The following is an 11,935-nucleotide window of genomic DNA, read 5'->3' on the forward strand; positions in this document are numbered from 1 at the left end:
GGAGCTCTTGCATGTAGGCCTCGGCGGCGGCCTCGGCCTCAAGGCGCTCCCTCGCCTCACGGTCCTCCCACGCCATAGCCGAGCTCACCACCCTGGTTCCGGCGGTACGAGGTTGACTGGACGTGTGCCATAGGGTAAATTGAGCCTAGCCGCCGCCCGTGGTAGCGGACCTGCCAGCGATCGTACTCCATGGCCGCGAGCTTGGCCGCGTGGAAGCTACCGAGTGATACATCTCCATTGTATCTACTTTCCCAAACTTTTTTGCCCTTGTTTTGGACTCTAATTTGCATGATTTGAATGGAACTGACCCGGACTGACGCTGTTTTTAGCAGAATTGCCATGGTGTTATTTTTGTGCAGAAATAAAAATGCTCTTGGATTGACCTGGAAATTTACGGAGAATATTTTTGGAATATATAAAAAATATTGGCGCAACAATCAACTAGAGGTGAGCCAACCATAGGCCACAAGCCCTGGGGGTGTGCCCACCCCCTACGGCGCGCCCTGCAGGCTTGTGGGCCCCTTGGAGCTCCTTCGACCCTAATTCCTACTCTATAAGTACCTATTCACAGAGGAAAAAAAATCAAAGAGAAGTATTCATCGCGTTTTACGATACAAAGCCTCCTCTGCCTCCTGTTCTTTATCGGGAGGGCTGATTTGGAGTCCGTTCGGGACTCCAGAGAGGGGGATTCGTCGCCATCATCATCACCAACCTTGCTCCATCGCCAATTCCATGATGCTCACCGCCGGGAGTGAGTAATTCCATTATAGGCTTGCTGGATGGTGATGGGTTGGATGAGATTTATCATGTAATCGAGTTAGTTTTGTTAGGGTTTGATCCCTAGTATCCACTATGTTCTGAGATTGATGTTGATATGACTTTGCTATGCTTAATGCTTGTCACTAGGGCTGGAGTGCCATGATTTCAGATCTGAACCTATTATGTTTTCATGAATATATGTGTGTTCTTCATCCTATCTTGCAAGTTGTAGACACCTATTTCGAGTTACGATCCGCATTGAAAGTGCTAGTTATCGACTAGAGGGGGGTGAATAGGCAATTTTTATGAAAGTCTTCAAAACACGGAAGCTTTGAAGACAAACAAGTAAACTAAACCTATATAGTAAGCAGCGGAATGAAAACTACACAAGGCAAGCATTAGTCAAGCATACAATACAGTGAAAGCACAAAGACTAACTACAACTACGTAGACAGGATCAGAATGGAAGATAGTATGAAGCCAAACAGATAAAGTCTTCACACAGTGAAGTCAAATGAATCAGGCAAGCAAGCAATGACTCCATGAAGACAAATTGAAGAGTAATGAGAGTAGGGGATAGAACCAGTTGCTTGGTGAAGACAAGGATTTGGTAGACCAGTTCCAGTTGCTGTGACAACTGTACGTCTGGTTAGGGAGGCTGAGATTGAACTCAGAAGACCGTGTCTTCACCTTATTCCCCTTGATCTAAGGACACCCAGTCCTCGCCCAATCACTCTAACAAGTCTTCAAGGTAAACTTCCAAACCTTCACAGACTTTGTTCACCAGCAATCCACAATGACTCTTGGATGCTCAGAACGCGATGCCTAACCGGCTGGAGGATTCACAGTCCTCAAGCGCAACAAGTTTTCAGATCCCGCGGACAGAAAGACATCAGTGATGCCTAACACTCTTTGGCTCTGGGTGTTTTGGGCTTAGTCCTCGCAAGGATCTCTCTCTCAAATGCTTCGGAGGTGGGTTGCTCTTAGACAACAAAAGCCGTGCACTAACTCTCAGCAGCCACCAATTTAAGGTGTAGGGGGTAGGCTATTTATAGCCAACTGGCTACCTGACCTGATATGTCTAAAATGACCCTAGGTCAAGGAACCGACACATGTCCAAAGGTCGGATTTCAAACACACGCGGCAGCTTGGCTTGGGCTACAAGCAAAGCTGACTCATCCAACTCTGGATAAGGTTTGCTCTCATTGTCTTTGCTTGAAGACACAGGATTTGGTTGAGCATCACATCAGTCACTCTGACTTTGTTCACTTGGACCCCACTTAAAAGTACGGTGGTTCCTATGACTCAATAAAGAAGAATGGAAACTACAAAACAGCTATGTCTTCGCACTCCATAGTCTTCAAGTGAATATCTTCAAACGTCATAATCTTCATCGTGAATGTCTTCACGAACCACCATTGTCTTCAGTGTATTCACAGATTTTTAGGGGTCATCTCTAGTAGGTAAATCGAATCAATGAGGGACTACTACCTGTGTTATCCTGCAATTCTCACAAACACATTAGTCCCTCAACCACGTTTGTCGTCAATACTCCAAAACCAACTAGGGGTGGCACTAGATGCACTTACAATCTCCCCCTTTTTGGTGACTCATGACAAACTGGTTGAAGTTTTCAAAGGGGATAGAAGTATGTGGAAGTTCAGTTTTGTGAGCATTGTCTTCATAGATTAAAAGAGGCTCCCCCTGAAGATGTGCATATAAGTAGTTTGCTTTTGAATGCAAATGCACATGGCAGGTTTTGCTTTATGGAGGCCATCTTCAATGTATGAAGACAATTCATCATGCATATGCAAAATTAATGAAGATAATGATATGCATAATGAGAAATGGATGTCTGCAGAATGACTTTATGCGGAATTTATCATCGCATCATAAACTTAGTAGCAAAAGTAGCAGATGACCATCAAGGTTAAGTGTTACAACTCAAGAGCCAAATAGTTTCCAAACGAGAGTTGCAAGCACTTAGCAGGCAACCACCCATATGGACCCGCTTGAAGACTACCAACCTCATATGCTTCTCCCCCTTTTCGTCAGTAAGGAATAAAAAGGTTTGAAGACATAGAGTTTCTACGTGTTCCCAGGTGGAGACGAAGTTGGAGCAGTAGGGTCGACGTTGGAGTTAGGTGGCGCAGAAGCACCTGGGGCAGCATCGTGATGCAGTGAAGCTAATGCTGGTGAAGTGGCATCGTCTTCTTCATCGATGACTCTCGCAACAACAGTTGCAGCCGAAGATGAGTACTCAGAATCTTCAATTGAAGGTGTTTGACGCCAACTTGCAGACTGTGGTGGCCTGGAGTCAAACTTGAAATTTTCAGTGAACCCATCCTCGCGAAGATCATCTTTAGAACAGAGCAAGGTAAGGCTCTCCCAGGACCGCCGACAGGCTTCATGAGCAACAAAGGAATTCTTGGTGGCCAGATTGCGAATGCGATTTACATCCACTAGAATACTCTGCATTTGGCGTTTCAGCCATTCATGATGCTTATCCTGCTTCTGATGCAAAGATACCAGAAGCTCACGGTCATTAAGGACAGGCGAACGCTTCTAAGGCCTTTGTGCAATAGTACTGGCAGTGGCTTCAGTATTGGCGCAATGTGGCACACACAAGTTGCCAGCCAGGGGATAGTTGGGAGTAGCAGAATTTGGTACGTGAATGCCTTCAATAGATTGAGTGAAGCTTTGATATTCAGCATTCTACAGATGGAGTGGATTCTTTGCTAGATCAGAGTAGATGGCTTCATATTACATGTCAACATTAGGTACAAAGATGACAAGATTGCACACTGAAGGTTGATAGTCAACTATGGAATGATGCTTGATGAGACGCATGATCCAGGGGGCATAGAACTTTAGACCAAATAGATCAATTCCAAAAGTAGTCAGCTGAAGAATCAAGAAATCATGAGTGTTGAATCTTATGCCATTGACAATATATAAGACCAATGTCTTCATGGCGCCTTTGACTTTAGCTCTAGGAGAGTGACCTTTGACTGGCCACAGATTACGCCTCAGTATATGATATACTGTGCAAGGCAAGTACTCAAGGTCTTCAACAAAGAACTCTTTGGGATATTCAACGTCTTGGGGCAATGGCTTCATCAAGTTCAGCATTTGACTCATATTTGGCTCGGCCTTTCGAAATATGCTCTGCAGTTCATCTTGATAGAGCTGACAACCTGGTTCATATAACTTACCAGGAGTGGGTAGGGAAGTAAGCTCAATGACGTCTTGAGCTTTGGCTTCATGGTGAACATCTCTTCTCATCTACTCAAGGACCCAAATCTTCGGATCCCTATTGTAGCCTCTAATGTGCAAAGTGGCATAGAACTGCAGCAGAAGCTCTTCATTTTAGTGCTCCTTGTCAGTCACAAAAGATAGCAGGCTAACATCTCTGACGCAATCAAGTGCCCCCTCAAGGCATGGCAGCCTAGCAACAGCATCACAATCCAGACACTTATGAGGAAAAATCATGTCTTGGTTGTAGAGGATATATGAGTAATAGCTTCATTGTTGTCAGCTCCAAAACCTATCAGAGGAGATCTTGGGCTTCGTGTATGGGTTCTTGGCACTGTCGAAGAATGTGTTGTGCTCTCTAAAGCTGAGCACACTAAACGAGTTGTGCGTTGATGCGGCACTAGGAAGCCTTGGCAATCTTGGCTTTGGCTTCAAAGTCTAAGGCCTCTGCTCCACATGATAGTCATATTGTGGCCCGGGAGTAGTGGGTGGAACCATTATAGACCATCTGACAGTTGCCAACTCACCTTGATAGAATGCGCATTCCATGGTATGAGGCCCTGGTGGAGGAACGACATCATCAGAAGTGATTGGTTATTCAATGTTGTCAGGAGCCGCATTGGCTTCGGGCTGCACCCTTCAGCCATGGCAGTGTCATTTGCCTCAGCATTGTTATTGGTGGCAGTCACATTGGCTTCAACCTCCATCTCTACAACAACTGGAGGGTCTGGCACAATCACATTCTCGGCTTGAATAACTGGATCACTGGCAGGGGGAGTGGCTTCTCTTTCTTCATCGTCTGATGCAGCCAGAATGTCTTCAGCAGCTTTTTCTTCAGACTCTTGAGTAGTCGCAGAGGGGATGGCATCAGGGAACACTTGATGTGCTAATGAGCCAGTTTGTTGCACATCCTCCTCTGGTATACTCGACATGAATGCCTGAGACCTGGGACCTCTGTGAAGCCTCCTGAAGGAAGGCCATGCCTATGGTGAGGGAATAGTGTAATCAAAGTCTTCAGGATTTTCTTGCTGAGTCTCAAGCACCGGAGTGGTGACTTGAGCTGGATGAGTGCGCCGAATAGCGTCATCATCCATTGGCATATCCTGAGTGATTGGTGTCATAGGACGAGGAGTCTGAGGACGACCAATACTGATCAATTCACTGCTCGTCGGAGCAGGCAATGATACTAGGGGTGTTGGTTCAAGCTGAGGAAGGACTTCATCATCATTCACATTGTCTTCACAACAAATGTCTTCAGCAGCGTTGGGGTCAGCAGCTGGAACTTCTTCATTTTCTAGAGCCTCTGTGGAAGCAGACTCATGGACTATGAGATGGCGGTCGCGGTTGGCAGAGGCAGGTAAGGCAACAAAGATGGATTCAACAAAAAGGGGCTCTGGGGTAGTAGCACACTCTTTTCTTGAAGACTTTGAAGCCTTGGTCTTCAACTTCTTCTTGGAGGGTGCATCATGAGATGTATATTTGAGCTTCCTCTTTCTGGCTTCAGCTTTAGCTTGCCGAGTCTTCTTAAGTTCTGAAGCTGCAGAGGGGACCTTTGGCTTCGAGCCAGTCATGCTGGCAGGGAAGACAATGCTTGGTTGTCCCTGCCGTGGAGCATCGGGAATAGCTTCTGCAGGCCTCTTGCTTTTCTTGGCAGCCATCTTGGGGTCGATGCCAGGACGCCCAAGAAACTTTCTCTTTTCAGCTTCACTGCGTGCTTGCACACATTTTTGTGCATAATACTTCATGCTCTCTCTTGAGCCTTTGGCTTCTTCACGCTTCTTGTTGAATTCAGCCTTGAGGTCGTTCATCATCTTCTTGAAAATATGCACATCAGCCACACTGAGCTTGTGCATGTGCTTCTTGAAGTGTGCCTTCTCATGATCAGTCTTGTTCTTGAGCTCGACGATTTCCTGAGCCAAGGCAAGTTCATTTGCAATGGCTCCATGAAAGGCAACACTTATGTCCACTAGCAGCTGCAGATCATCAAGATTGATGCGTTGGTCCTCAAATCATTCATCAATGAAGTTGTTCAGAATGTCGGCATCAAATAGAGGCAGATCTTGGAAGATCTCAGCCTCCTGCTTGCTCTTGATCAGCTATTCTAGAGCATCATCTACAAGATCTTCATCACTTGACAGATCAATAGTGTTTTCCTCATTGCACAGCATGACAGTTGGAGTGAGAGCCTATCCAGAAACCTTCTTAGGCATTGGCTTCTTGGTCCTCTTGGACACGCGAGACATATCTTGTGATTGCACACTGGCTTTAGGAGGTGAAGTTTTCAATGGCTTCTTTGTCGAAGCTTTTGAAGCAAAAGCAGCAAAGGGCCTTTTCTTCTGCTTCGATGGTGAAGGAGCATCTTCAGAGTCTGCACCTTCAGCAGATTGCTCCACTGTGGCCCTCTGGGCAGCAATGTGGGACAGAAGCCCATAGAAGTTGGTGAAGGGGGCAATTCTATTTTCATTGGCTTCACGTGTACCATCTGACCTTGGTGCTGACAGACCAGGGTTGAAGTCCGGGCCAAATTCCTTCTTGTTCTTCTTGGCAGAATCTTTGGCAAACTGGAAGTTGCGCTTGAAGGGATCATCATCACGACACCATATAAGAGATGATGGGTCAGCATCTTCTGGCTGAGGTCCTCGGACCATGCATGGATAGAATTTCTAAGCAATAGCTTCAGCCTTTGTCTTCGGTGCCAAGTTTTTGTAAAGAATATCGCCCCACAGGCGCTTGATGGCATTCTTCTTAGCATATTCAAGTGTCACAAAGTTGTACTTGAACCACTACTCAACCCAATATCTTTGGATCCATTGGATCCTGTTCTTGCGCTGTGTATAGCTCTCTTCAGGATCAGATTTGTAGAGCTCATATAGATCTGGGGGCAAGTCCAGAGCAGTATTGCCATGGCATTGCCTGCCGCCTTTCCTTGCAGATTTTTCAGTGGCCATTGGATTCAGATGAATTGGCTTCAGAACAGTGAATGGCTTCCGTCGACTTGTCAAACAAGAACTGGCTTCAGGAGATTCAATGTGACGCTGTAAGAATTCTGCAAATGATTGCAGACTATGAGAACCAAGGGATTCTCCAATAGACATGTACCTGTGATAGCATTAGAGATGCGAGGAAAGGGGAAGAGGTCATATGCATTCTCAAAAGATTTTGAAGATAAATCAGTTAAAAGACATTGACCTCACAATGCGAAGACATTCACTTATTGAAGGAAGTTGGTTGCAGATTTGTACGAATCCAAGAATAAGTACAACTGAGGAATATAACTAGTTGTAAAGCATAAGTGAACATACTTTGCAAGATATGAGATGCAGAAAAAGAAAGATCGAGATTTGGAAGTTAAGAAACCCCTTTTGGGTGAAGTTGACAGATTTGACGGATCTAAAAGGAAGTAAAAATCAAGATTATTTACCATAGAGGAACTGCTAGACGAGGCAAAACGGATGCCAAGCAATCCAATCTCCCGTGCCCTAACTTGGCGACGGAAGACACCTACGACGATGGCGGAGAAGTTGAGGTCCGCGGCCGACATGAGGACGGTGTCAAAGAAGTCGTGGCAGCTAAGCGCTTCGTGTCCGGTGTCGACACGAGCTAGCGGTGGCGCTAGGGTTTGAGCAAGGTGTAAGGAGAGATAATGACCGCGGGGGTGGGGGTGGGTGGGTAAGTACTTATAAGGAGGGGGGAGGGAGTCCTCGATTAGGGGGTATCCGGACAGCCGGACAATATACATCGTCCGGACTATTGAAGCGTGAAGATCAAGAGTCAAGACTCCGTCCCGTGTCCGGATGGGACTCTCCTTTGCGTCGAAGACAAGCTTGGCGGTCCGGATATTATATGTCCTTCCTTGTAACCGACTCCGTGTAAACCCTAGCCCTCTCTGGTGTCTATATAAACCGGAGAGGTCGGTCCTAGAAGGCCGATCACAATTACAATCATAATCATCATAGGCTAGCTTCTAGGGTTTAGCCTCTACAATATCGTGGTAGATCTACTCTTGTACTACTCATATTGTCAATATTAATCAAGCAGGAAGTAGGGTTTTACCTCCATCGAGAGGGCCCGAACCTGGGTAAACATTGTGTCCCATGCTTCCTATTACCATCAGCCTAAGACGCACAGATCGGGACCCCCTACCCGAGATCCGCCGGTTTTGACACCGACATTGGTGCTTTCATTGAGAGTTCCTCTGTGTCGTTGCTGCAAGGCTCAATGGCTCCTTCGATCATCATCAACAACACGGTCCAGGGTGAAACCTTTCTCCCCGGACAGATCTTTGTGTTCTACAGCTTCGCATTGCGGGCAAATTTGCTTGGCCATCTGGAGCAGATCGACAACTATGCCCCTGGTCACCAGATTAGGTTCAGAAACTCGAACTACACGGCGGACATTCGTGGAGGCTTGATCTTCGACGGATTCGGGCATGTGCCAGGAGCACCGGATAGTCACGATGAGCACGGCTTAGACCTGCTGTCGGACAATGCTCGGGACATCATCCCTGCAGTAGCCCCGGACCTAAATCCGGAGCAAGCTGCGTCGCCTAAGGACGGAGGGATGGGCCCCGCCCCGCAGGTCGCACATTCATTGCCGGTGGAGCCGAACACAGGTCTCACCTCTGCGGAAACCTGTGACTCTGGACCCCCGGACTCGTATCCGGTTGCTAGTTCCAGTCCGCGCGCTCCTGAGCCAGTCGAGCCAGGTTGGGCCCCGGTAATGGAGTTTACCGCTGCGGATATCTTCCAGCACTCGCTCTTTTGCGACATGCTGAACTCGTTAATATCTCTCTCTTTGATAGGAGACTCTGGGTCGAACTATGTCTGACTCGAGTGGGAAGCAGGCGACAAAGGAATTCGTTTCCCACCCACCACCCACTTCAATGCCACGGTTGACGATTTAACCGACGTGCTTGACTTCGACTCCGAAGGCATCGACAGTATGGACGATGATGCAGGAGAAGATTCAGAATCTCTGGCGCACTGGACTACCGCCTTGTCACACGACATATACATGGTGGATACGCCCAAGGAGGAGGACGACGACAATCCGGAAGATAAAACCCCGGAGTAAAAACCAAAGCGACGGCGCAGACGCCGTTCCAAGTCCAGCAAGAGTAAAAATAGTGACAAGAGCGCCAGAAGGATCGATACTCCAGTCAACTCCGAAGGCAACAACGACCACACGGACCCAGCGATGGAGCAGGACGAGCTAGGTCACGCCGAACACAGTTCAGAGCAGACGCCCGATGAAAATGATCCCGGGGGACGAGTTCATCGAACCGCCCCAGGACAAGAACACAGTCCGGACGATGATGCATTCATCATCCCGGAAAAACGTGTGGAACGAGATAACCTCCACGGAAAGCTTATGGCCACAGCGAGAAGTCTAAAGAAGCAGAAGCAACGGCTCAAAGCCGCACAGGAAACACTCAATCGCAGATGGAATAAAGTGCTAGACACTGAAGAAAGATAAGGCAACGATTACCATACAAAGAGTTATCCAAAACGCAAGCTACTGCCAGAATTCGACGACGAGGCCGTTCCACCAAAGAGTAACACGACCAGGAGGCCAGACGTACCACTTCATAACCGCAACAGATCAGCTACCGACGCCGCGCACGATTTACGTGAACACCTGGATAAGAAAGCCGGCGCAGCCAGGTCCATCTACGAATGTAAAGGACACACCCCGGCGAGGGACTATGGTCACCAAAATGATCATACCAACAAAATACCAGTTCGGAATAAACGCTGGACACAACAACAGCCGACGACATGCCACAACACGTCCAGATACAGAGGGGCTGCTCACCCCCTATGCTTCACCGAAGAAGTACTGGACCATGAATTTCCACAAGGTTTTAAACATGTGAACATAGAGGCATATAACGGAACGACAGACCCAGGGGTCTGGATCGAGGATTTTATCCTGCACATTCACATGGCTCGTGGGGACGACCTCCACACCATCAAATACCTTCCCCTCAAGTTGAAGGGACCATCTCGACACTGGTTGAAAAGTCTCCCCGAAAATTCAATTGGGAGTTGGGAGGAACTCGAGGACGCTTTCAGGGCCAATTTTCACATAATCCAATAGTCTGGAGAGTCTGCCTGCAAGCTTTGGAACAGATTCCTCACTAAGAAGAATCAAATTGTCGATTATCCGAATGCCTAAGCCTTAGCGGCATTCAAACACAGCATCCGCGACGAGTGGCTCGCCAGACACCTCGGCCAAGAAAAGCCAAGGACAATGGCAGCCTTAACAAGCCTTATGACCCGCTCTTGCGCAGGTGAAGATAGCTGACCGGCCCGTAAAGGCACCAGCGATCCCAGCACATCCGAAATAAGGGATGGCAACGGGAAGCCACGGCGTAACAAAAACAAACGTCAACACAAGGAAGAGAGCCCGGAAAACACAATGGTAAATGCCGGATTCAGGGGCTCTCGACCCGATCAGCAAAAGATGCCACTTAAAGGCAGTAAAGAGGGACCGTCCGGTCTGAATAGAGTCCTAGACAGACTGTGCCAAATTCATGGCACCCCTCACAAACCTGCGAACCACACGCACAGAGAGTGCTGGGTCTTCAAGCAGGGCGGCAAATTAAATGCTGAACACAAGGGAATGGAAACACCAAGTGAAGACGAGGATGAACCTCGCCAGCCGAACACTGGGGGACAGAAAAATTCCCACCAGAGGTTAAAGCAGTAAACATGATCCACGCGACTCACACATCCACAAGAAGGCACGAACGCGCGCTCAAAGACGCGTACGCTATAGAGCCCATCGTACCCACACCTATCTACTGGATGGCTTGTCCGATCACCTTCGGTCACACGGACCGCCTGACTAGTATTCGGCGCGGAGGATCAGAGGCCTTGGTGCTTAACCCAATAATCAACGGATACCATCTCACCCACGTCCTTATGGACGGCGGCAGTAGTCTAAATTTAATATACCAGGACACCGTCCGCAGAATGGGGATAGACCCATACTGGATCAGCCAAAGCAACACCACCTTTGAAGGGGTGATACTAGGCGTTGAAGCCTACGGCAGGGGCTCTGTCGTGCTAGATGTAACATTCGGCTCCCCAGGCAACTCCAGAAGTGAAGAACTACTCTTCGCCATCGCACCCTTCCGGAGCAGCTATCACGCATTGCTTGGAAGAGCGGCCTTCATCCGCTTCAACGCAATACCACACTATGCCTACCTTACACTCAAGATGCCCGATCCATGTGGCGTCATCACCGTTAACCGAAACACAGAGCGCTTTTCACGTGCAGAGGAACACGCGATGGCCCTAGCAGCCGGACTATGAGCGGCCTCCAATATCAGAACTTATGAATCGTCATTAAGACCACAGACACGGTTAGACAAGTCCGACAGCTCGGATAAAACTGAACCAGGGCACCGTATATGTAATCCCATAGAGGACACCAGTGGCTATAAATATAGCCCCACAGTTTGCTCAACCTTACTGGCAGGCCAACGTCTTAAACTTTCACTATCCATCGCATACTTACGTTGTACTCTCCTACATGAGTTTTTCTTTTTTACAGACACAATGCATGCAATACCCTTCCAGGAAACGGCACAATGGAGACAAAGGCGCAGACGTGCAGCAGGGCCCCGCTCAAAGGTTTCTTTTTAGATTAATCCCCTGTGTAAACCTTTGATATTGCCTCTTGTTGTTCACACATCCCATAGGTACTACACCCATATAGGACACTGCCGTTATTGGCATTTCGCCACGACAGATTAACGCACGTACCTAGAAATACATGGTTTATAATGAAAGGGCATTCTTTAGCCCATTTTCTGTTATAAAGTCCGAATACCTTCGGGAGTGTTCGGCGTCATGAGTTTGGCCTTATATGCATCAGCTTCGAATCATGTCTTTGGTCAAATGTTGGGTTTGCC

The sequence above is a fragment of the Triticum aestivum genome, chromosome 5B, assembly GCF_018294505.1.
Source record: "Triticum aestivum cultivar Chinese Spring chromosome 5B, IWGSC CS RefSeq v2.1, whole genome shotgun sequence".
NCBI classification, from domain to species: Eukaryota; Viridiplantae; Streptophyta; class Magnoliopsida; order Poales; family Poaceae; genus Triticum; species Triticum aestivum.